The 22,753-nt window shown below is 50.9% G+C and overlaps 1 protein-coding gene across 9 annotated transcripts in view; it reads left to right on the top strand.

Moving 5' to 3' along the window:
- The window catches only part of Pitpnm2 (phosphatidylinositol transfer protein membrane associated 2), a 130,796-nt gene that overhangs the window by 47,081 nt on the left and 60,962 nt on the right, over positions 1–22,753 (top strand). Inside the window, exon 1 of one of the 9 annotated variants that reach the window (XM_085837175.1) lies at positions 12,215–14,682. The exons of the other annotated variants lie outside the window; for them this stretch is intronic. The gene's annotated coding sequence lies outside the window, so the exon portion shown is untranslated. Of the gene's footprint in view, positions 1–12,214; positions 14,683–22,753 lie in introns of those variants that run through there. 9 annotated transcript variants of the gene reach the window in all.

Genomic DNA, 22,753 nt, shown 5'->3' with positions numbered 1-22,753 from the left:
AGAGTCACCTCTGCAGCTGCCCTGAACTCATAGAAGGAATAGTTTGTTATTCCCTGCACTTAAAAATAAGCATTCTAAGTCAAATATTTATTTAAAATAAATATTTAAAAACCTTGAGATACAGTCACATACCATACAATCTACTCATTTAAAGTACCCGTCAAGGCATTGTTTAAAGTGTTCTGAATTTTGTGTAGCTGTCACCACAGTCAACCTAAAAACACTTACAGCACTTCACAAACACGCCCATCTCTCTTCAGACTCTCCTCTCCAGGCAATCACAATCCACTTCTGTCTTCATTGGCTTGCCCAGCCAAGATGTTGCATTGAGATAGACGGCTATAGTATCTCTTACTCTGGCATCTGTCCCTGAACGTGATGTTTTCAAGTTTACCCATGTAGCATGGATCAGCACACCATTCTGTTTTCTCATGGCTGAGTTATGTTCTGTCGTATGAACAGACCCCATTTGGTAACCAGTGTGTTTTTAAAGGATGACTCGGTCTTAATACAGCTCTGAGTTGGTGGGGTAGGGGTGAGGGTGAAGGATGGGGGGAAGGGCACTGGTGGGGAATGTAAACAGAAGCAGCTTCCCAGAGGCCCTCGGGATCAAGTTAGAGGCTGAGCCTAGCTGCTGGGTGATATCCTTTCCTAAGTAGCTGGTGGGACACCGAGAGGCTTGCAAGGGTGGGGTCTCCTGGGTTTCCTGGAGCTTCTCTTCTCTTTCCAGACTCTGAGAAATTACAGAGTGAGAACAGGGCTCATCCAAGGCAGACAAGGCTCTGCCTGGAGGAGGCCACGGAAGGAGGTGGGAGCTCTGGAGCCTCTTCAGTGTCTTCTTTGAGGAGTCTCTGCTTTGAGGAGCAGATCTGAGGCCTGGAGGAGCCTTGCAGGCAGATCAGGAAACTGGACCAAGATTAGAACCAGTGTGATTGATAAGAGCCCAGGGATTAGAGGAAGGACAGCTAACTATTTCTTTAATCTTGCTCCGATTGTCTTTTCTTTTTTTTTTTTTTAAAGATTTATTTATTATGTGTAAGTACACTGTAGCTGTCTTCAGACACTCCAGAAGAGGGCACCAGATCTCGTTACAGATGGTTGTGAGCCACCATGTGGTTGCTGGGATTTGAACTCTGGACCTTCGGAAGAGCAGTCGGGTGCTCTTACCCACTGAGCCATCTCACCAGCCCCCCCCCCCATTGTCTTTTCAAACAGTGATTTCTAACCTTGTTTACTCTGTGTAGCACTGTTTTCTGGAGAATGGAGTCCTTTTCGTCAAAGGAAGAGCCCCTTTCTGCTAATTCTTAGGTCCAAAGGTCCCACAGGGGTCTCAGATAGAAGCCCTGAGCTTCAAGGAGTGACCTATCCATATCACCATCCACACAAGCTGAATGCTGATCCCACTCTAGGGATCCCTCAGCCTCCAAAAGAAAGCAGAGCAAGGAAGTCAGAGAAGCGCCTCGAGAATAGCTCTTGCTGGCAGGTGCCTCGCAGGAGCCAGCCTTGTTACTGCAGCAGTGAGTCCCTCTTGCAGTCCATCCACCTACAAGATGACCTCACAGGTTGACAGGGGTTGCTTAACCTTCCAAGGTTGAGGAGCAGCCCAGAGGGCTGGGGACAATCGTGTTGTGCTTTCCCTGTGAGTCAGCACGGCCCACCTGAGAGCTGTAATGTGTCTTCACAGCTCTCAGCAAGGCCGGGCCCAGTGCTTGCTTTGCTCTGCATGCACATGGTATGTCAGGGTCCCTGTCTCAGGAGCTAGAACGGGTTCCTTGGGTCAGTGCTCTCTCTGCCTGCCAGCTTCCGTCTTGTTGACCTCAGCTGACTCTTACCACACAGTGGGAGAGGTCTTCGAATCCTGAACCATGGAGCTGTGGACGGAGAAGTTAGATTTAGAAATCTGGTTGCTTCTCTCTTCTCCTGAAGAGATGAAGTAAGGGACAAGGATAAGCCTCGTCTGCATTTTCCTGCAAGACCAGGCGGCTCTGGCAGCTGGCAGGGTCAATGCATTTGTCGCCTGGGTACTGTACCTCTGAGCAGCTGTAAATTGCACACCCCATGAGCTGGCACCTGCTGCTGCAGGTCACTCAGGCACCTCAAGCAGGTGGCCTCCTAATGAAGTGACTGCAGGACAGGGACCCTGCTGTGAAGCCAGGCACCTCTGCAGGGGTGAGGTGGTCAGATAGAGAGAGGAGGTACTCCTGACTGTTCCTGCGAAGGCCACCTGCGGCTGGGCAGCCAGGTCATGGCAGCAAGGGAATGCCTGTGAGTGATCCAAGCGGCAGCCAGGTCATGGCAGCAAGGGAATGCCTGTGAGTGATCCAAGCCCTTGGCGCTTCTCTCAGCCGCCTGTCTACTGTGTGCTTATGGCCTTGTCACCGCCTAGGTCACTACTAAGTCTGTCTACCCACACTCCGAGGGAGGTGGGCAGGGGCCAGCAGGAGTCTTGACAATTATAGAGGATGGAGGCAAATCAAAACACTTAGAACTGTTGCTGGGCTTGTTTTTTTTTTAATTACTTATGTGTGTGTTTGTACATGTGTATGGGGGCAATGTGCAGTTTGTGGCACATGTGTGGAGTGTGTTGAGTCACACTCAGGTCTTCAGGCTTAGTAACAAGCACCTTTGTTGGTTCTTGAGGAACAGTCCTGTAACATGGCGGTGTTGCTGTCTGGGCTCTGGCTCTCTTTGGAGGCTAAGTTGCCCAGAGGATTGTCACTGGGAACTAGCCAGACAAGACCAGACACTGGCTGGCCTTTAATGGTCCGTGGAACTCAGGGCAGATACCTTCTCTTAGCTTCGTGTCTGTGTCTGTAAAACAGAGATAAAATATCCACCTTCAAGGGCAGCTTGCAAGATGAAAGGAGACAGGTTAGATCAAAGGTCGGAGCACAGTGTGGCCATGCAGGTGGCCTCCAGGGTCCTGCCTCCATGGACACACCCATATATTGTCCTCTCCTACACTGAGGAGCTAGTAGGGTGTTGCAAGTGACATGGTGTCACTTTTAAGTCAAAATTATAAAAGACAGTGTGGCTTCCACCGTTCTTTCTCGTGGATGGATTGTTCCAGGAAGCTGCTGTCTTGTGAGGGGTTTTAGGAAAGTCTCCGGAAAATTCTAAAATTATAGTGAGGTACAGAGGTAGACCTTTGGCCATCAGCCTACACCTGATGGCAGTCACATGAGCGAGGTTTTCAAAAGTGGCTTTTCTAGCCCCAGCCAAGCTTTTAGATGATCGAAACCCCTGCCTTGGCTGACTTGTTGATTGTGACAGGCTGAGTGACCCAGAGCAGAGCCACCAGCCGGGCTACTCTAGGCTTGCTTCTTTCTTTATTCCTTCCTTCCTTCCTTCCTTCCTTCCTTCCTTCCTTCCTTCCCTCCCTCCCTCTCTCCCTCCCTCCCTCTCTCTCTCTTTCTTTTAAATATTTATTTATTTTATGTGTGTGAGTACACTGTAGCTGTACAGATGGTTGTTAGCCTTCATATGATTGTTGGAATTGAATTTTTAGGACCCCTGCTTGCTCCATTTGGCCCTGCTCGCTCCAGTCAACTCTACTTGCTCAATCCCTGCTCACTCCGGCGCAAAGATTTATTATTATACATAAGTACACTGTAGCTGACTTCAGACACACCAGAAGAGGGCGTCAGATCCCATTGCAGATGGTTGTGAGCCACCATGTGATTGCTGGGATTTGAACTCAGGACCTTTGGTAGAGCAGTCAGTGCTGTTACCCATTGAGCCATCTTGCCAGCCCCACTCTAGGTTTCTTAATCAGCAGAGACAGTGTGAGGTAGTGAATGGTTATTGACTGAACCATTATTTGTGTGTGTGTGTGTGTGTGTGTGTGTGTGTGTGTGCACGCGCTGTTTTACACAGCTGTAGGTACCGTGTCCAGGACTGCAGACCTCTCAGCTCCCTTTCTTCTGACCAGAGGATCTGTTTATGCTGCAGAACGGTTTTATCTGCTGACTGCAGAGGTGCCTCTCAGCAGCTCTGATATGAACCTGCAGGTCTCCATGTCCACAGCAGGGGTCCCATTAGGATCCATGCTGTGCTGTATCCATGGCCTGGACGGTCTCAGCTATGCCCCAGCCTCATGGAACTGGCAGCGGTTGATCTGAGTCTGAGTGCTGATGAGGAGATGGAGGGCACAACCCAGCCCTGGAGCCGTGATGACGGGTTTCTCAGCCTTGTTTGATGAACGGTTGTAGTTGGGGGTGAAGCAGGGCTGTCTGGGCCCTTGTGGGTGTGGAAGGAAGAGTCTGCCCTCTTCCACCCTTCGTTCTTCTCCCTCAGCTCAGCTTCTAGGCTGCTGGAGGTGCCAGCCTTGCTTCCTTGTTTCTCACTGTGTTGTCCAGACCCCACCACCTCACACTGAACTTCACAGAGAGTACGTAGACAGATGTGCCCTTTCAGGTGCCCCTCAGCCTCACCGGAGAGGAAGCGTGACTTCTTTTGCTCACCTTCTTCTTGCCTGAGAAAGAAGGAGCCCGAGAAAGACAAACTAATGCTCTCAGCTTCCCGAGGCCCTGCCACCTGAGCCCATTGTACATGCTTAAGGATGGCTGTGAACCAGGCAGCACAGACCATTGCTTGTGCATCCACAGCGCCGGCTCTTAACGGTCGGCTGCCTTGAGCCTTTGAGTGTTTTCAGGCATCAAAGATACCAGGATAAGGGAAATGCAATTCCTGGCTTGCTTTTTTAGCCAGAAATAGACATATAGACACTGCCCAACAGTGGCTGACGTTTGTGGGATACTCACTTTGCAATTCAGTGACCAGGCCGATGGAGAACGTTGGGCGATGGAGATGAACGGAGAAGACACAGAGGCCAGATGGAGAAAGATATTTCTAGAGTAGGCACCATTGTCACAGAAGTGACACTGCATATGGTTCCCTGGGAGACCCCAAGTTCTTACTGCTGTGCTTCATGCCTGTCCTCCTTTGAGGTTTGCTTGAAAGGCATCTTGTTCATGAAGTGTGCCCGTTCTTATCCTCCTCCTAATAGAGCATCCTCCCCCACCCCCAACCCCACCCCCGCCCCCAAGGTTTTCCGAGGTTTGTTGGAAACACCTGTAAACCTTCATGGGCTTTGGTGCTTTTCTGAGGGTGGCAGTCCGGGAAGTGTTTGTTTACCGTTTACATTATTTCACATTTGCTTATTTAAGCTCTGTGTCTCTTCTTTCACCCAGAAGCACTTGTCACTCCCACCTTTACCTTACTTCCGGCTGCCACCTCCTAAAGCCACCAGTCAACTTTTTAGATGCCACTCCTGTGTCTAGTGTATTTTGGGCACTGGCAATTGATCAAGGAAGCCACATGAAATCCCTAACTAAAGTACACTCTCTGATTCTTGTGGTGGTTTCAATGAGAAAGGCCCCCATAGGCTCATATATTTGAATATTTGGTCCCTAGTTGGTAGAAATATTTTGGGAAGGATTGGGTGCCCTTTGGGTTTTTAAAAGCCTAAACCAGCCACCCCCCCCAACATCTGCCTCCAACTTGTGGCTAAGCACTCAGCTAGCTACTGCCCTGTGTGCCTGCCTACTTCCATCATCCCCACCATGCTGGTAGCGGGCTCCTCCCGGGCAAGTGTAAGTAAGCTCTCAACTCATGCTTTCCTCTGTTAGCCGCCTTTGTCATGATGTCTCTTCACAGCAGCAGAACAGTGACTAATAAGACAATCGTGTAAATGCAGGAAGGAAAGCAAGCAAGGAAAGGGAACAGGGAGAGTTTTAGGTAGGGTGGTCAGAGGAGGAATCTCTAGACATCTACATAAATCTGTGAAGAAAGTTGTGTGCCAACCAGGAAACCACCAGCAGCAGCAGCAGCAGCAGGGACAATGGCCCCAGGATGGAAGTATGCTTAGCAAGTTTGAGAAACTGCAACTGGGACAGGAAAGGCCATGAGAAGGAGAGAGAGAAGCCATCCAGGGGGGCTCCGGTCATGGCGAGGACTTTGGACTTGATTCTAAGTGTGAAGGGACTCCCGGGAGGCTCCCGATGCAGTGACATTATTCCCTGTGCATCTATAGCTTAACCTGCTCCCCACGGGCCCCTCATGGAAGCAAGAGTTAATGGGACCCACTTTAGAAGTTCTGTTCGTGGTAGCCTGGGAGTCACCAGCTGGGACTTTCTAGGTATTTCTAGAGACTTGCTTGGAAGGCAAACGAGCACCACCCCACCAAGTTGGAAGCCTGTTCCCCTCCCCTCCTGCTGTGCACACAGAATCTTCCACCTGTGTGAAAAACCCTCGGCATCCCTGGGTCTCAGATCTTGGGAAATCTAAGCCAGGAGTGTGGAGACCTTCCTTCAGCACCCTGTCCTGACTCTGAGGGGGTTAACTGTATTATTCTACAGTAACCTAAGCAGCGAGCCTAAGGGAATGTAGTATAGAGTTTTTAGTCCTGACACTGGCTAGAACTAAGATGCCCCAGGCCTGTCCTACCGTCCTGTGGAGTTCTCAGGACCAGTACTGAGAGTTTAGTTTCCCTCAGGCTTTCTTTCAAAGGTTCATGCAGTCCCCATGTCAGAGGTGTGGAAGCACTTGGGGTCACCCTCTGCCAGCTCCAGGCTTCCCTGTGCCTCCTTCCCTGCTTGTTTCTCTTGATACATGGAACAGCAATGACCCAGCTCGGGCCTGGAGAAGTGGAACAGGGTTTGAATGCAGTTCGGATCACCAGCTCCTAGCTGCGTGACCTGGGGGCAAATTACTAACCTTTTCCAGGATTTGGTTTCCCCATATGCAAAATGTGGAGCAAAGGATCAAGTCTGTTCATCCGCATGGGGTGAGCCTTAGTCGAGGGTCCCAGGGTGGCCCTGCCTCTGGCCAGCCTTGGGTGATTAGTGTTACAGCCTTGAGCTTTCTGGGATGGTTGCCCTGATCCTCTTAAGAAGAGCATTCCTGCCTGATGGGGAGATTACGGTCATAATCCGTTTGTCCTTTCCATTTATGACCTGACCAGGGCCCTGCCATATGCTAAACACTATTTGTGCGTCATTTGTATAGTCCTTGGAAAAAAAAAAAAACGGAGAGCTATGTACTCTACACAGTGTAGAAGAAAACCTGAGGCTCGGAGGGACGAGTGAACTTGCCAAGGCCTTCTAGCTGGTTAACGATAGTGCCGGCCCTTGGCAGTCCTCTGTGAATGGCCTCCCTCCAGCCAGGAACAGCCACAGGACTGGGTGCTTGTCATGGACAGTCTAGGCTCTGGGTCTCCTGTCCTTGCCATGATATCCCCTCCCTGGCCCCCGGTGACCTTCCCTGCCTCTCTCTGACTATAGATGGTCAGAGAGGGATTCTCTGTAAAAACACAAATAAACAAAAGAAGCAAATTATGTAACATCTGGGTCAGTGACTTCCAGAGAGGACATGGCCAGTGCAAAGGCCCCCTAGTTCCTCAGAGAAGGTATTGCCTGGGTCTTCACAGTCCCTGCTGCCCTCTGGCATCAGAGAAACAGGGAATCTTGTTTCCAACATACTGACCAACACAAGGAGCCAGCCCCTGGAAGGAAGGGTGCTGCACCAGTCACCATGGAGTGGCTGGCCGTGCTTCGTGTTCCCAAATGGCACTTGAGATGTAGCTTTCTGTTGTCTTGTGTTCTTACAAGACGTTTTTGCACACAATGTAAACTTTTCTATGCTAGCCATTTGCAAGCCCAGGTGTCAGTCGCATGGACTGCATCCATGCTGTGTGGCATTACTCTGCCTGCTTTCTCTTCCCAATAGACACTCTACCCATTAGTGAGCGCCGTGCCCTCCCATCCTGTGCTGTCTGTGGATGTCCCTCTGCTGGACGGGCCACATAAGTGGTCCATAGGACCTGTGGTCCTATCTGGCTTCTCCCACTAAGCAGCATGTTCGCTGGGCCCGTCCATGTTGTTGGGGTAGACATTTCTAAACAGGCAGTGTCTGTGCTATGTCACAGAGTACTGCAGGAGGGAGATAAAAAAGTGAGGTCCTGCCACCTGCACCACGAGAGGTGGCGGAAACTCACACGGCCCTGCTTGGGTTCCTCAGCTGGGGCTTCTAGACAGGCACACCTGGACACCGACAGACTCTGTTCCACTCCCCACCCCACAGCTTGCTCCACACTGCACAGGGTCCTGGGGTGTGCGCTTAAGAGTGTCTCATCTCTGCCTTGCTTCCCATCTGTGAGATAGAAAGAATCCTCTGTGGTCTGACTGAGCCGAGGGTCAGTCCTGTGGGCCAGGTCGGAAGGGGGTGGGGGTGGGAAAGGCTGATGGTGAGCCTTACACTGTGATCGTCTTATTTATTAAAAATTAATTGAGGGGCTTTGATGCATCCGGACTTGAGAGGAGCTGACAGGTCATGCGGTCTCTGAAAGCACAGGGCTGGTAATCCATTTTAAAAAACATTTTCTTCTTCTTCTTTTTAATTTAATGGAGGAAATCGTTAGCTGGGAGAATGGTGGCACTGATTTATCTCTGTTTTGGGGAGGGGGGGCAGGAGAGAAGATCACCTCTAATTGCCGCTTGTTCTAGAAACACGCCAGCCAGACATTCCCATCGGCTGGGACTGCTGGGTTCTTATGGGGATTGCATCACGCTTTCTTTTCTTCAGCCCCCGGGGGTGGCAAGGGGCCCTCAGGGTGCAGGTGGGTGGCCCTGGTGTCAGCAGCAGATCTTCACAATAGGAGCAAAGCTGCTTCTGTGCACAGGTCCCTCAAGTGAGCCTGAGAGGGGTTCAGTGTGTAATGCTGGGGGATGGGGGGCGGTTCCCTAGATAGCCTATGTCTAAGACTTCATTCCCAGGGAAACAGGAGCAGGACCCCCCATCTGGGAAAAAGGACTACGTGCCTTCTCTGGGGCTTCATCCGGTTCCAAGGGGAGGCAACTGGGTTCACCCTAAAAATAACCAAAGATGCAAACAGCCAGAGAGTGCAAATGTTTTTCGTATCTGTGGGCCCGAGCATTTAAAGGTACAGCTGTCCTTCCACCATCACAATATGTCTTTCCTAGAGCAGAGAGTAACTTTGGGGTAACCCGGGCTTTATAGGATCCCCATCTTCTAGCCCCGCAAGTTGAGGTCTGCCTGGGCTGCTGTGTGAATGCCTCCTCTCTAGAGGCACCACACACCTGGCAGAGGATGTCACAGGCCCCAAGGCCCATCACAAGATGGGGGGCAGGCAGACCCAGCCAACTATAGCCATACCATGAAACCTCCTGGATACAAAGGTGAGGTTCTCCTGACTTCAATTTACCAAGTCCATCCAGCCAGAGGAAAAAAATGGGTAAAGTAGTTCTCAGAGAGAGGATGGCTATAAATAGCTAGGCAGGATATGGAAAAGGTGAGAGGCGAATTGCTGCCAAGGTTGTAGGCCCAAATGCAGAGCAGGGCTGAAGGTCTAGCCCTCAGCCTACCCGGGCTGTTGTCCTGGCTTCCGAAGGCTCTGCTCCTTAGATGAAATGTGTGTTCTAGGCACTTCCTGGCCTCCCACTCTCTTCTCTGCCATACCCTGAGACTGCCTGAGGCTCCTAGGCCCCTTTACATTACAACTGGGACCCTTGCACGGTGGTACAAGACTTTAATCCCAGCACTCAGGAGGCAGAGACAGGAGTTCTAGGCCAGCCAGGGCTATAGAGTGAGACTCTGTTGAAGAAACAAACTAATAAACTATGATTAGGAACTTTTGGTTCTCTAGTCAATTCTCCCTGATATGCCACATCTGAGGGGGCATCCTGAAGGGGCTAACCCTATAGGAGAAGCCATTGTGAAGTTTAGGGGAGAGTCCTGCCACACTGACTATGGCCACATCTTAGGGTGGAGGGCTTGGGCTCCAGGGCAAGAAGCTTTGTCGTTGGGTAGGACCAGGAGCTAAGGTCTGCCTATAAATCAGGGCCTGACACAGACATGTGAATTGAGGTACTTGCTCTGCAGCTTCTCCATCTATCTACCTGTCATTCATTCAGCTATCCAGTCATCCATCTTTCCCCATTCACTTATCTGTCCATTCATTCACCTATCTGTCTGCGTACTCACTCATTATTTATCCATTTAAAACATTTGTTCAGTGCCTGTTGTATGCCCAGTATTCTCCCAGGCGTACCCTGGGACACAGCAGTGAATACAATCACCCTAGAAGTCTCCATCTAGTACGTGAGGTAGACAGTTGTTTTTTTTTTTTTTTTTTTTTTTTTGTGTGTGTGTGTGTGTGTGTGTGTGTGGCTTTGGTTTTTGAGACAGGGTTTCTCTGTGTGCGCCTGGCTGTCCTGGAACTTCCTCTGTAGACCAGACTGGCCTCGAACTCAGAGATCCACCTACTAGATTAAATCCCAAGTACTGAAAACAAAGGCATGTGCTACCCTGCCCAGCATGACAGACAGTTTTACAGAGGAACATGCTACGTACGGCGCAGAAGTGAAAGAAGCCAAGCATAGCAGAACCATGATATATAATTCCATGCGCTGTAATGACGCCATAAAGTGGTCACTGGAGTCAGATCCATAGAGACAGAAGTAAAATGGAGGGCAACAGGGGTGGGTTGGGTTGGGGAGTTGGTGTTTAATGAGTGCAGTTCTGGTTTGGGAAATGAAAAGGTTGTAGAGATAGTGGGGAGGACTGCATAGCCACGTTAATATCCTTAAGGCTACTGAACCAAGCACTTAACAAGCTACCAGGGTAGCAAATTAACATTTACCACCATTTGGAAAGCAAAAGCATCAAAGGACAGTAGACCGCATATTAGGTAAGGTTGACACCATGGAAACAATGAGGGGGTCAAGGGAAAGCCTGGGCAGGACTCAGAGTTAACTAAGTGGTCGAGAAGGCCTGAGTAATACGTGCTCAGGCAGAGGCTAGCGGGAGCAGGTTGTGCAGGCGCAAACGCCCTGCGGGAAGAGTTGGGCCCCAGTCTGGACAGCATGAGTAAGAGGCAGGGAGGCCACTGGGGATTCTAGCTGTGGGAGGCAAGATGTCCCTTCAGGTTTGTGGTGGGTCCCCTGGGCCTTCTGCTGCAGGAGCATGGGAAGCTGGGAGGCAAGGAAAGGTTTTGCAGGAAAAGAACAGACCTGTCCCCAGCAGTACCTGCCAGCTCAGAACAGAGCGACGGGGGCCATGTTTACAGTCGCCTCTCGGGTCTCAGGCATCGTTTCTACCAGAGTGTTCCATCCCCTTCTGTGGAAGGCAGAGTGCTGCATATGCCCAGCGAATGTCCTTCTGGACACCTCAGCTCTCTAGACTATTTGTGGCGCTAGACACTCTAGAGCCGTGTGAGGATCATTCACACTGTGCCATTCCCACAAAGAACTGTCCCACAGTACCACTCAGGGAATTAACAGCGAGAAGAAACTTCTGCACTTGCTCACTACAGATGCGATCCTTTTCCCCTCAATATTTTCCATTTCAGTCTGTGGTTAGTTGACTCTGGATGTGGAAACCACAGAGATTGAGGCCAACTGTGCCTGGTGGCTGTGTTTAAATTTGCCCTACTTGTGGGAGTCTTCATGGCCACCTTACTGTTATCCCACACATGCTAGGCAGGTTCATGTGGCCGGGGACAGGAGAGCAATGCTGTGCTCTATCTCTCATCTTTGCTGTTGTAACTTTGAGACAAATAGCTCTTTGCCTAGCCAGCACTGGAGGTCCCAGGGGAATGAGCTTGTACCACCAACCCCCCCACCCCCATCCCAGGATGGCCGTGGGCCTGGGACCAGCCTTGCTGGATGAGCCGGGGGGGGGGGGGGAAGCACTTCACCCTCTGAGTGAGTCCTTATGCATCTCCTGAGGGAGAGTGTGGTTTCAGAGTGTGGTCTGGGTCACTATGAAGCCATCCATGCATTGGGAGTCTGGAGGGCAGCTGGGGGTGCAGGGGGTAGTCTCCCCGAGCACCTGACGCTCAGCCTAGCCTGGAACCAAGGTTGTATAACCACACAGGGTTCTGCTGACTCATGGAGATGGTAGGAAAGTTCCAATCCCACAGCCCCTGCCCAGGCATTCTGGGATGACATCAGGAGTTGCTGGGGGAGACAGGGGAAGGGAGTGGTTCTAGAACAGGGCAGAGAGGACGCTCCAGGCCTGAGGTTCAGAGACTCTTGTCATTATGGAGTCTAAGGAGCCTACTCCCCCGCTGCTATCTGTTTGGTTCCCTGAGAGCCCCACCACATACCCTCTGTCCTTCTAGATAGGCCTTGGCCCAGGCTGCAGCCGGAAGCCTCCCCACACCCCAGACAGCTCAGGTAAGTGGAGAGAGGAAAGGGAGAAGCAGAGGTTGGGGAGCTAAACTGTTCGTTTCCTCTACCTTTAGAGCCGTTCTGTCCCTGGTGATCCCCACAGCTCCGTGTAAGTCTTTCATTTCAATTGTCAACAAAAAGCAAAGCAACATTTTCTATCAGCACTAGCCACAGTTTGAGTGTCAGTGGCCACCTAGGCCCATGGGGTGACAACAGCCGCGCCTGGCTGGCAGAGCATACAGGGTGGGTATCCTCATGGACCGTTCACTTGGGCAGCATTGGCCTTGCCTCTGAAGCAACCCCATGAGACAGGGACCTAACAGCTTGTGACTAAAGGGGAATATTCACCATTCATACAGCCAGCAATGCCAGTGGCCCTGGAACTCAGCTTCATCTGTCAAAGAAGGTATGGAAGAGGGTGCCTGTAAATCCTCCTGCCCAGCTGGCAGCTTCCCTGGGACAGAAGAGACTGAGGCCACTTGGAGCCTTTTGCCTTTGTCCCCAGGCCAGACATAGGTGAGCCTTGCTGATTGGAAAGACGAGTGGATAAACATTTAATTTGGGGTGACTTGCAGCTTGGAGACTGAATGCCCCGGACACTTCTGCCATGAAGGAAGGAAGCAACCTACCTAGGGTACAACCTTGTATGAACTTTGAGAAAGAACATGATGATAAATGAAAGAAGCCAGTTCCGAAAGGTTGCATGCACTCCGAAATCCCATTCATAAGAAACACCCAAAGCAAGCGTGTCTGTGGGCAGTAGACTAGTGGTGATCGGGGGCTAGAGCGAAGCGTAACAAAACGGCTCTCCCATGGGTCTCCTTTCAGGGTAATGCAGATGTTTGCTACTAGATGCAGGTGGTAGTTGTACCACACTGTGGATAGACTTCATGTTACCAAACTATATGCTCTCAATTGATAAAAACAGTATATTCTTTGTTCTATTTTTTTAACAATAAAAAAGTGAGAGGAAACAGAAATCTGGGTAGTAAATCTATACGTTCCTTATAACATTTTTCTGATTTATTCATATACTGAGATATTTTCATAACATTGTTGGAATGGGGCAGGAAGAGGAAATGTTTTCTTGACTGCAGGCTTCAGAGGCAAGGTGGGGCATGATACACTCAGATGTTCCCTCAAAAGCAACAGGCCTGGGGGCACTGCTGTGGGCTCCAGCTTTGCCAGCCAAGTGCACAAGGGGAGGCAGGGCATTGGATGCTGCCCCAGTGCTTCCAACTGGATCTGGAAGGACACAGCGTCCACAGCTCAGCCTTCCCTACATCTGCCAGCATCACGATGCCCCAGAGCACAGCTCAGTAGAGAAAATGGTCCTGTCTCAGTTTGTACCAAGGAAATGAAAGCACAGAGATGTGACCAGACTGGCAATGGCCCTGTGATCTCCGGAGAGAGAAAAGAGACTCCAGCCAGGCTCCTGTCCTCCCCCAGCCTCTGCAGCCAGAGGCTGTGATGTGAGGCTGGGGGCAGAGCAGAGCCAGCCCTGTAGCGAGGTTTGCACAGCAGCCACAGAGAGGTTGGTAGTGTGCAGGTGGGAGATACAGCTCAATGTGGGTCTGGTCCAGGGTGCCCATGATCTGGTCTCTTCTTTAACCAGCAGGTGCCCAGCAGCCTCCCACCTTGGCTTCCTGCCTGGGTGGCTCTGGGCCACAGAAGCCTTCCTGTGGGTGGGCATCCCCTCCTTCCTGAGGGTGGGAAAGTATGACTCAGGGTTTGGTGGCTGAGTTTTAGAAACAGGAGGCAAGGACCGAAAGGCGATGCTTCTAAACCGCCTGGGGAGGGGACCGCCTGCCTGTTCCTGGGGCTTTGACCTTGGGTTGCCTGAGGTTAGAGGCAGTGGGAGGAGGCAGGTCCAGGGTCCCAGCTGTAGGACGGATGAGCAGCCTGATGCAGGGAAGCTTCCTGGGTTTTGCTTTTTCTCGGGGTGGCTGTAGTGGAGGGCTGTTTTCGCCCACCCACCGTCCAGCCATGCCCCACCCTGCCTCGGTGCGCAGGCCGAGGCCTGTTTGGGGAGGTTGCCACAGCAGAACTGTGGGATTGGCTCTGCTGACGCCTTCCCCTGGCATATGGCTCCTCCGCCCGCCTCGAGCTCTGCCAGCGGCTCCCCTTTCTCCATGGCAACTTAGCTCAGTGGTCCCAGTGGAGGAGAGAGAATCAATTCTCCCTCCTTCCCGCCCTCCTGCGCCTCTCCCCACCCCTTCCTCTCCCGCTTGCCTTCTTCCTTGCCTCTGTTGTCCCTGCGTGGTGGCTCCTCACACAGCCAAGGGACCGTGTGCTGGCACTTCCAGGCATGAGCTGACTGTAGCACTGCCGCGGGGCTGGGGGCGGCTCTCTGAGACCTGCACGTGGGAAGCCAGCAGAGTCTGCAGGATGGGGTTGCTGAGCAGGGCTCCAGCCAGCACCTGCTGCATGAGGCGCCAGCTCTGGTACTTTGGTGCCCCGCTCCCCTTACCTCATGTTGGCTTCCTGAAAGGTAATTTTCTGCTTCTTCTTGAACACGTCTCAGCCTTAGGCTAGGTTTATTAGCGAGGAAGGCTCCATCTGGTCAAGGGTCTGTTTGCTTTCTCTCCAAAAAGCTGGGATGGAGGGAGAGCTGGAAGGAGAGGCCTGGACTGGCCTGCTCGGGCACTGCCTGTTTGGGCAGAATTGGAGCGCACAGCTTCTCTCCTGAGTAGCTCCCAGGGTGGAGGACATTGCGCCGCGGTACTTCCAATTTTGCCTGTGATTGCTAGAGCACACACAGTCTGCTTTCCTAGAGTGTGGTGGCCCCAAGGAAAGAAGGCAATTTAGAGATGCTCACGTGCCCCCCAGCGGGCAGAGCTCTGGCTACAGGCTGCCTGGCTTGCTGGCTGACTAGTCTTCAATCCTCTGGAAATGGGCACTCCGTGTGGGAATGTTTCATCCCTCCACCAAGATTTCAAGAGGGTGCTATCAGGAGACCCGTCCCCGTCCCCCAGCTTATTTCAGGTGGATGGCCCTGCTGGCATGTCCTGTGCCCATCTTCAGACACCCCATATTGGCATGGGATCCTAAGACTGCTGTCTGGTGGGTGAGCACTCTCCATCTCTCTCCACCCTGGCAATGGCATTTGGAGGGGGAGTTGGTGATGTTGACCCCTCCACATCCCAGCCCAGGAGGCAGGCAGCACACCCCTCCCCATCGCCCCTCCTTCCTGTGCAGCTGGCAGTGGAAAAAAAAGAATCCTCCGTTGTCAACAAGAACATCTCCTGTGTTGATGGAAAGTGAGGGCCGAAGATACCGTATTTAGCACCCATTTCTTAGAAGATACAGGCTTGAATGGTGTCTGTGTGTAAGCCCTGTCTGATCTTTAAATAGAAAAAACGCACACCAAGTAGCCCTGTCTGACTCACGGGAGCATCAAAGTTTGGTGTGGTCGTAGGGAATCCGTACCCAACTCTGAAAGAGGTGCACAGCTCAGGGGGCTGCCTGCAGCGGTGTGGTCCTGAGTTGTCAGTGCAGAGGCTGAGTAGCTCTCCCAAGTACCTAGCCTAGAATATAGTAGAACTCAGGGTCTTGTCGCCGCGTCAGGTCGTGGCCACCTGATTGTGCTCTATTTTTGTGTCTGCGTTCTCCTTGACAGATTGCTCTAATAAGGGCATCAGAACCTCGACAGCAGCTCAAGGCCTGTGTGGCTCTGTGCTTGCCTGTGTCTCCTTCGTGACCCCTTCCTTTGAAACTGTGTGAGAGCCACGACAGACTGTGTTTCTAGTGCTTCCCTCCTGGTCGGCACCGAGCCCCAGTGAGCAGGGCAAGGAGGCTGTGTCCCCAGCAGCAGAGCTTCCAGGCTCTACACTTACTAAGACCCTCCCGGCATCTGGCGCTGCTGTGCAGGCTTCTCAGTGGCATTCATTACCCACGTCTGGGTTTGTTGGCTGGCTGTGAATTCTGATGATGCTGGAGAGGCAGTGTGCTGGTTTTGTTTTGTTTGCCTGAGAATGGAAAATATGATGTGACACGTAAAGGCAGGCCCTCAAGTACAGCTCTGTTCTCATCTCTGCTCTCAGCTTGGGTGGGGGGGCTGGTCTAGTGTTGCCACTGCCGCAGCCGCTGGCTGCTGTCGCAGCAAGTGTCCCTTTGTCCTGGAGTCTTTCATGTTCCCCCTGGACCAGCCAAGCCCCCATGCTGATCATTCAGTTGGCAAACCCAGAAAGGACAGCCAGAGCTGAGCCCAAGAAGATGTAGGCTCCACCTCCCACTGCTTGTATCCCAGGTAGACCCCGAGTGCCGCCCTCCAGCCCTGCCTCCTCCTATCCAAGTCCTTGCTTAGTGGATGCTCCTGAGTGTAATTGTGACTGCAAGATCGCACATGGTGCTGACTTACTTGAAAGCATCTTGGGGAGCTGCAGAGGGTGTGAGAGCAGCTTGGAGAGGTGGGAACCCTGGCTGCCGATGGCTTCAGCCAGTGAAAGTGTAGAAGGCTCATTCCAGGAAAAGTGGAATAATCACCGTATTGGCTGGCTTTCAGGCGGTGAGTGCTTCTTTCTTCTTTAATTTGACAGGAGTGCCGGGATTCAGGGAAGGGATGGCGGGAAGCAGGGGAGCCTGTGGTTCACACAGACTTCATGAGGCCCTGGTGCTGTAAGGGAAAAATTCGATGTTTTTCTCCCGTGCTACGTTGAGCATGGACAGGCAGGACAGGCAGCTCTACCCCGATTCGGGGATTCTGGGGCTCAGGATAGCATCTATCTGGGAGATTGGACATTTGTCCCCACCTAGGGCACCAGTGCAGAGCTCTTAAACAGTCTCTTGGTGTATGAACGGAGTGACCTTAAGTGTACAGGAAGAAGGAAGCTCATGAGTTAAAAACTCCCATGCTCTTGTTATTTTCTTGGACACATACATGCATATGCATGCACCCTTGTTCATCCTCTTCCTGTGTGTGCACACACATACCCATGCATGTGCACAGCCACATGTAAAGAAGCTTGAACCAGACATAAACACATGTGCCCCTTCTGCTAGCAGGAGCCCTTATATCTGTTGACATTCTGCTCATGCGCGCGTGATCTTACTAACTGTGGCCAGCACTGGCAGCATCACACACTTGTGCCTTTCCTCATTTCTTTTCAGCTCACTGTCTAAGCTGAGGAAGGCAGACTGCCCTTGTCTACTCTTAGAAAGAGAATCCACCCTCTCCCTTCCCCTGCCCCTCTCTCCTTATGCTGTCCGGCAGTGTCTGGGGCATCAGAGAAATTGGCATGCTTTTCTGTCAGAGAGCATGCAGATGCTCATTCATTGTAGGGCTCCAGCCCTAAGGGAAGGGATTGTCAGAGAGACATTGATGAGCTTAAGATGTAGTGAGATGCAAACCTCTGTGTATGCTGTGTAGGCCCAGTTGTCCGGTATGTGTACTTATGTAACGTGTGTGCATCTGAGATTGCATTGTGTATGTGGTTTATGATATGTGTATATGAGGGAGTGTGTATATAAATGTGGGACATATGCTCAAATATGTACATTTTGTGTATAACTGTGCATATGTGTGGCCTGTGAATTGTTTACACTGTGTGTATATGTAAATTAATTGGGTACATGCATTTATTTCTTTTCATATGTGTGTGTGGGTGTGTCTGTGTGCATTACCTGTGGTATGTCTGACTGTGGCTGTGTGCATGTGTATATTTGGTATTTGTATAGTTGTAGTTGAGCAGGTAGAGATATGTGCATATGTATAGCATGCCCCTGTATAGTGTGGTGTGTGCTGTGTGTTTGCATGTGGGCTATGTTCAGGGTGTAAGTATTTTTGTAGTATGTTTACTGTATTTGTAATATCTGAGTATTATGTGTATCTTCAAGGCTCTATGAAAGTGTGTTGTATTTGTGGTGGTATGTGTATGAACGTGAGGGTACAAATGTACATGTGTGTGATATGTATGTGTAGGTGATATATTGGTGTTATGTATACATGTGTGTTATTTGTTGTATACGAGGGTGCAAATAAATATTGTATGTGATATGTGTTTGTGTGGTGTGCTATGTATGTATGCAGGGTGCTGGTGTTATGTGCATTTGGGTGGTATACTGATATATATGTGTGTGATAAGCTGTGGGTGGTATGTTTGTGTGTGCACTGGAGTATTGTAAGCATATGTGTGTGTGTGCTCATACATGTGTAGTGTTCTGTGAACATGTGGGTATTTATGTGATAATTCATATGTGTGTACTTGTGGGGTATTTGTGTGTTATGTAATATGTGGTGTGTCTGTGATGTGTGTTTTCTGTGTGTGCACGTATGTCTGTGTGACTCCTACATTGCCCAGTTTTGGATGTCTGGGCGTCCTGGCTTCCCGTTCCTTTGCCATTTACTGGCTCAGTTTCCAGAGCATCCCTAGGCAGCTGTTTCTGAGTGACTGTCCCACAGTCTTCCTGACATTTGCATGGGTACCTTCATCCTTCCACCTCACTGAATGTTATGCAGACACCCCATTTCACAAGCTCACATGCCATCTCGGGTTTGCTCGGCCTGTGCCATGAAGGTAGAGCTGGAACCCAGTTCTCCTGACTAACTCATGCATCATTGACATGTGCAGCTGCTCTGTGTGGCAGGCCCTTGGTGCGAGATGGAAACTAGACCTGACTCTTGCCTTGGGAGGAAGCCTGCGTGGAAGCAGGCTAAGCAAGCAGGATGGCAGCCCAAGAAGGAGGTGCTCACTCCGCTGGCCTGCCTCCCTTCCCTTCATCCCAGCTAGCTGGGGGTGGGGTGGGGACAGGGGGGCTGGGATAACAGTGGAAGGGAGTTGCTGCCACCAGCCTACCCTTTCACTCATGGCTCCTGCTCAGGGTACAGTTCAAGACTCAACTGTGAAGTAGAGAATACTGCACACCCCGACAGGGCTCCCCCAATCCCACCACTTTGATTCTGCTGTAGACTCAGAACGATCCTCATTTAAAAGCTATCCCACAGTCAAGAAGACAATGTGATATAAGTCTGTTCATCTTATACTAGGGTCTTAAATATCAATGGCTTATGTCGGGGAAGGGGGCTATGTACATTGTGGGACCTATGCCTCAGTTTCCTGTCTGTGACATAAAGATAACACTGTCTGCTTCGCACGCCTAACAGTCACAACAGATGTGAAGGAACTGAACAGGGTGTATCAGCGGTGGTGGAGGTGGCAGGGCTGTTGTGGACAAGTCATTGCAGAGCGTCTTTATGGGCCAGGACAGATAACACACACACGCAGGGAGAGAGCACAGGCATGAAGCAGTGTGGACGGCGAGGAATCAGCAGTTCTTGGAGGATAGCTGGGAGTTCTTGCTTTCATATTATAATTTTTCTGAAAATTGGAGATTATGAAGAAAGGTTGTTGTTGTTGTTTTTGTTAGTTTGTTTTGGTTTGTTTGTTTTGTCTTAGACACTTGAGGATTCTTCCTAAAAGGTAGATAGAATGCAGTGTAACACAGGCATGTTGTTATCTTAAGGAATCCACTAGAAGCCCAATGCATAAAAGCTGTAAGTGGCTGTGCAGCCCTGAGATGAGATGAGATGAGATGAGATGAGGGAGCCAAGGAGCGGAGGGGTTAACTGTAGCTTCTAGGTTACCAGCCTGAAGCAGCTTCCTCTAAAGAGGAGAGGTTCAGGGTCTGGCTCAAGAGTCAAGGTTCTGTTGCCCAGAGTGGCCCTAACTGCACCCTTTCACGTGCCCATGCCGGGTGAGAGGAGACTGGATCTTACACTGGTGTCAGAACTGGGTGCTGCTGTTGCTGCTGGTGGTGTTCATTTGCTTATTTTTTGTTTTCTCGATCTAACATGCAGTAGTGGGTTTCCCTGTAAGGTGAGTGTTGTGGCCCCCTCATTGCTTTGAGCTCCCTTCCCATAAATGTTCAACTCAGAACCTTGACAGCTGTCACAAGGGAGTCCTAGACCCACAGACCAAGAGTCTGGAGTCCCCCTGCTCTGTTCCACGAGACCTTCTCTGAGCTGCCATCGTCCCCTGGCAAAACCAGGTAGATGGAAATGAATGAACAATAATGCCATGACCGGGAAGGTGGGGGGGGGGAGGAGCTGGAGAGGGAAGAGGAGGGGCTCTTACCAGCTTAGCTCACATCTGTATCTTCAAAAGCTACCCATTTTTCTGCCTCAGTTTTCCCGCCTTGTTGGGACAAGAACCCCTCACTAGTTTAAAATTGCAGGGCTGACAGAAGAAAGCCAGCCCAAAGGACCTGTCCTTGTCCCTGTTCTGCCATCAGCCCGCTCATGAGCCTGTTTGCTGGTTTGCACAATAGGGTTAGTGACAGCACCCTCCCAAGCTGTAGAGGACAGAAAGCAGAGCATCTCTGCAGCACGGGTGCTTTCTTCCATGTCAGTGCCCTTGGAAAGTACTTCACAGCTTTCTAGGCGCCCGCACACCACCTATGGCTGTGAGCAGGCTTTGTCATGACTGCTCAGGCGGGGAGGAGGGATTAGTTAATTTTAAAACCTTCTTGCTACTTTGTTTCATTTGCTTAGGGTGTGGGATGCCCTGCTGGTCTCTGAAGTCCTATCTCCTGTTGGGCTGTGCGGGGCTCCTGGGATGGGTGTAGGGTGGGGACTGGGCTGCCTGGGGACAGGAAATTCTTCAGACACTAGGAAGTGCAAAGTGTGTCAGCTACATAGACCCAGGTTTGAATCCTAGCTGTGTGATTCCTGCTGAATGCCTTTGTACCTTTGCTTCCTCGTGTGCAGAACAGGGCAGTAGTTCCCATCGTTCCTCCTGTTGTGTGTAACTCCATGTCTCAACTCTTTTCTCCATCATGAGAGGGGCATAGGCACAGGTGATGACTTTGATGACAGGGTCTACCTTCAAATGTCCACTCTGCATCAAAGTTTGTCCTGGTATTGAGGCCAGGACAGTCCCTCTAAACTGTACCTCACCAGTACAGACTACAGTGTATTCCCTTGACCAGGCTAGACCCTTGGAGTGAGGGGTAGCATTGACACTCACCAACTCTCAGGTCTTTCTGACTGTTCCTTATAAAAATATCTTTTTTTCTTTTTCTTTTTTTTTCTTTTTTTGGTTTTTTTCGAGACAGGGTTTCTCTGTGTATCCCTGGCTGTCCTGCTGTCCTGAACTCACTCTGTAAACCAGGATGGCCTCGAACTCAGAAATTCACCTGCCTCTGCCTCCCAAGTGCTGGTATTAAAGGCGTGCGCCACCGCTGCCTGTCTATAAAAATATCTTTTATTCTTCTGAGACTGACTGCTGAATACACTCACTCTTTCTAGTTCTTTCTGAACTCTGGCTGACTGGTTCACCTCAGCTGTTATGGCTCAAAACTCCTCTCCAAGCTGACTGATTCAATCTGGCTGCTTTCAGATTTTCATTCAATTCTGCTGCTTGGCCTCAAACTAACTCTAGCAATCTGTTCTAACCTTCTGGCTCCTTCTCATTCTCTGGCTCGTTCTGTCCTCACCTGTATCTAGCTTGTTCTCCCTGTCTCTGCAGTCTATCTCTCTACAACTGTTCAGATAAAACTGTGTCTTCTCTCTCCTGCACTGCCCCTCAAGTAGCTTCCCTATCCCTCTCTTCTTCTGAGAGTTGGGCGTATCCTATTCTGTCAAATCGTTCTCTGATTTGTCAGTTTGCCTGCCACTCAACTAGACATACCTTTCCAACATGGTTGCTCCCTTCTACAAACTAACTTTACCTTTATTGTTTGAGATTAAAAGTGTACTGTGTGTCTGTATTCTAGCCAGAGGCATTAAAGGTATGTGCTGAGGGCTGAGCCATACCACAACTAGAAAACAGATTTTTTCAGAAATCTCAGGGTTCACAGTGTGACCAGGTATCTTGCAACAGTCCCTCCGTTCCAGGATCCAGGGGTATCTCTGTGTCTCACTGATGGAGCTCAGCCACAGTGCTGAGGAGGAGCATTCCCAGGCCCAGAGAAGGGGCACAGGCCAGTATCATGTGTGAGACCCTGGCTAGTCCCTGGGCTTAAACAGAAGTGGCTTTTCTGTCCCCACTCTGCTGTTCACAGTGTTTACCCTGCAGAGTTCAGTATGTTCCTGCTTGTCGCACTATGGTGCCCAGGTCAGGCCTGCTAGCGGGAGAAACCAACACAGAAACCCAGGGAGCTTTCCCAAGTCACATGAGGCCACAGCAGGAGATGCTTGTAATCTGTGAGCTGGGCACATCCAGAAAGGGCATATTGCTGCTCATCCCTCAGAGATGTCCCCAGTCATTAGCCTGGGACGAAAGCCAGTTGGTCCCCTTGAGATGACATAGATGGGCTCGGGCCAAGACAACTCCAGGGGGCCTCTGGCCTCAGCATCAAAGTAGATTCCTTTAGTTGCCACACCTAGGGCTCCAACAGGCCTCTGCAGGGACGGGCCTTTCTGGTTACTCATGCCCACAGTTGCCCCGAGAACACTAACAACTGGAGGTGATGGCAGGGCTGCTGCCTGTCCAACCCAGGGGCCTTGCATATGGCCCTGCACAACCAAGCCTGCAGACCACGATTTGATGTAACCTCCCGTTCGCAGCCTGGGAGCATTTAGGGGCTCTCCAGTAGGCCTTGCTAGGGCAGGACCAAGACATGGC

The sequence above is a fragment of the Mus caroli genome, unplaced genomic scaffold (genome assembly GCF_978045245.1).
Source record: "Mus caroli unplaced genomic scaffold, Mus_caroli_1 scaffold_4, whole genome shotgun sequence".
Classification (NCBI taxonomy): Eukaryota; Metazoa; Chordata; class Mammalia; order Rodentia; family Muridae; genus Mus; species Mus caroli.
This window is presented reverse-complemented; position numbering and strand designations above follow the sequence as displayed.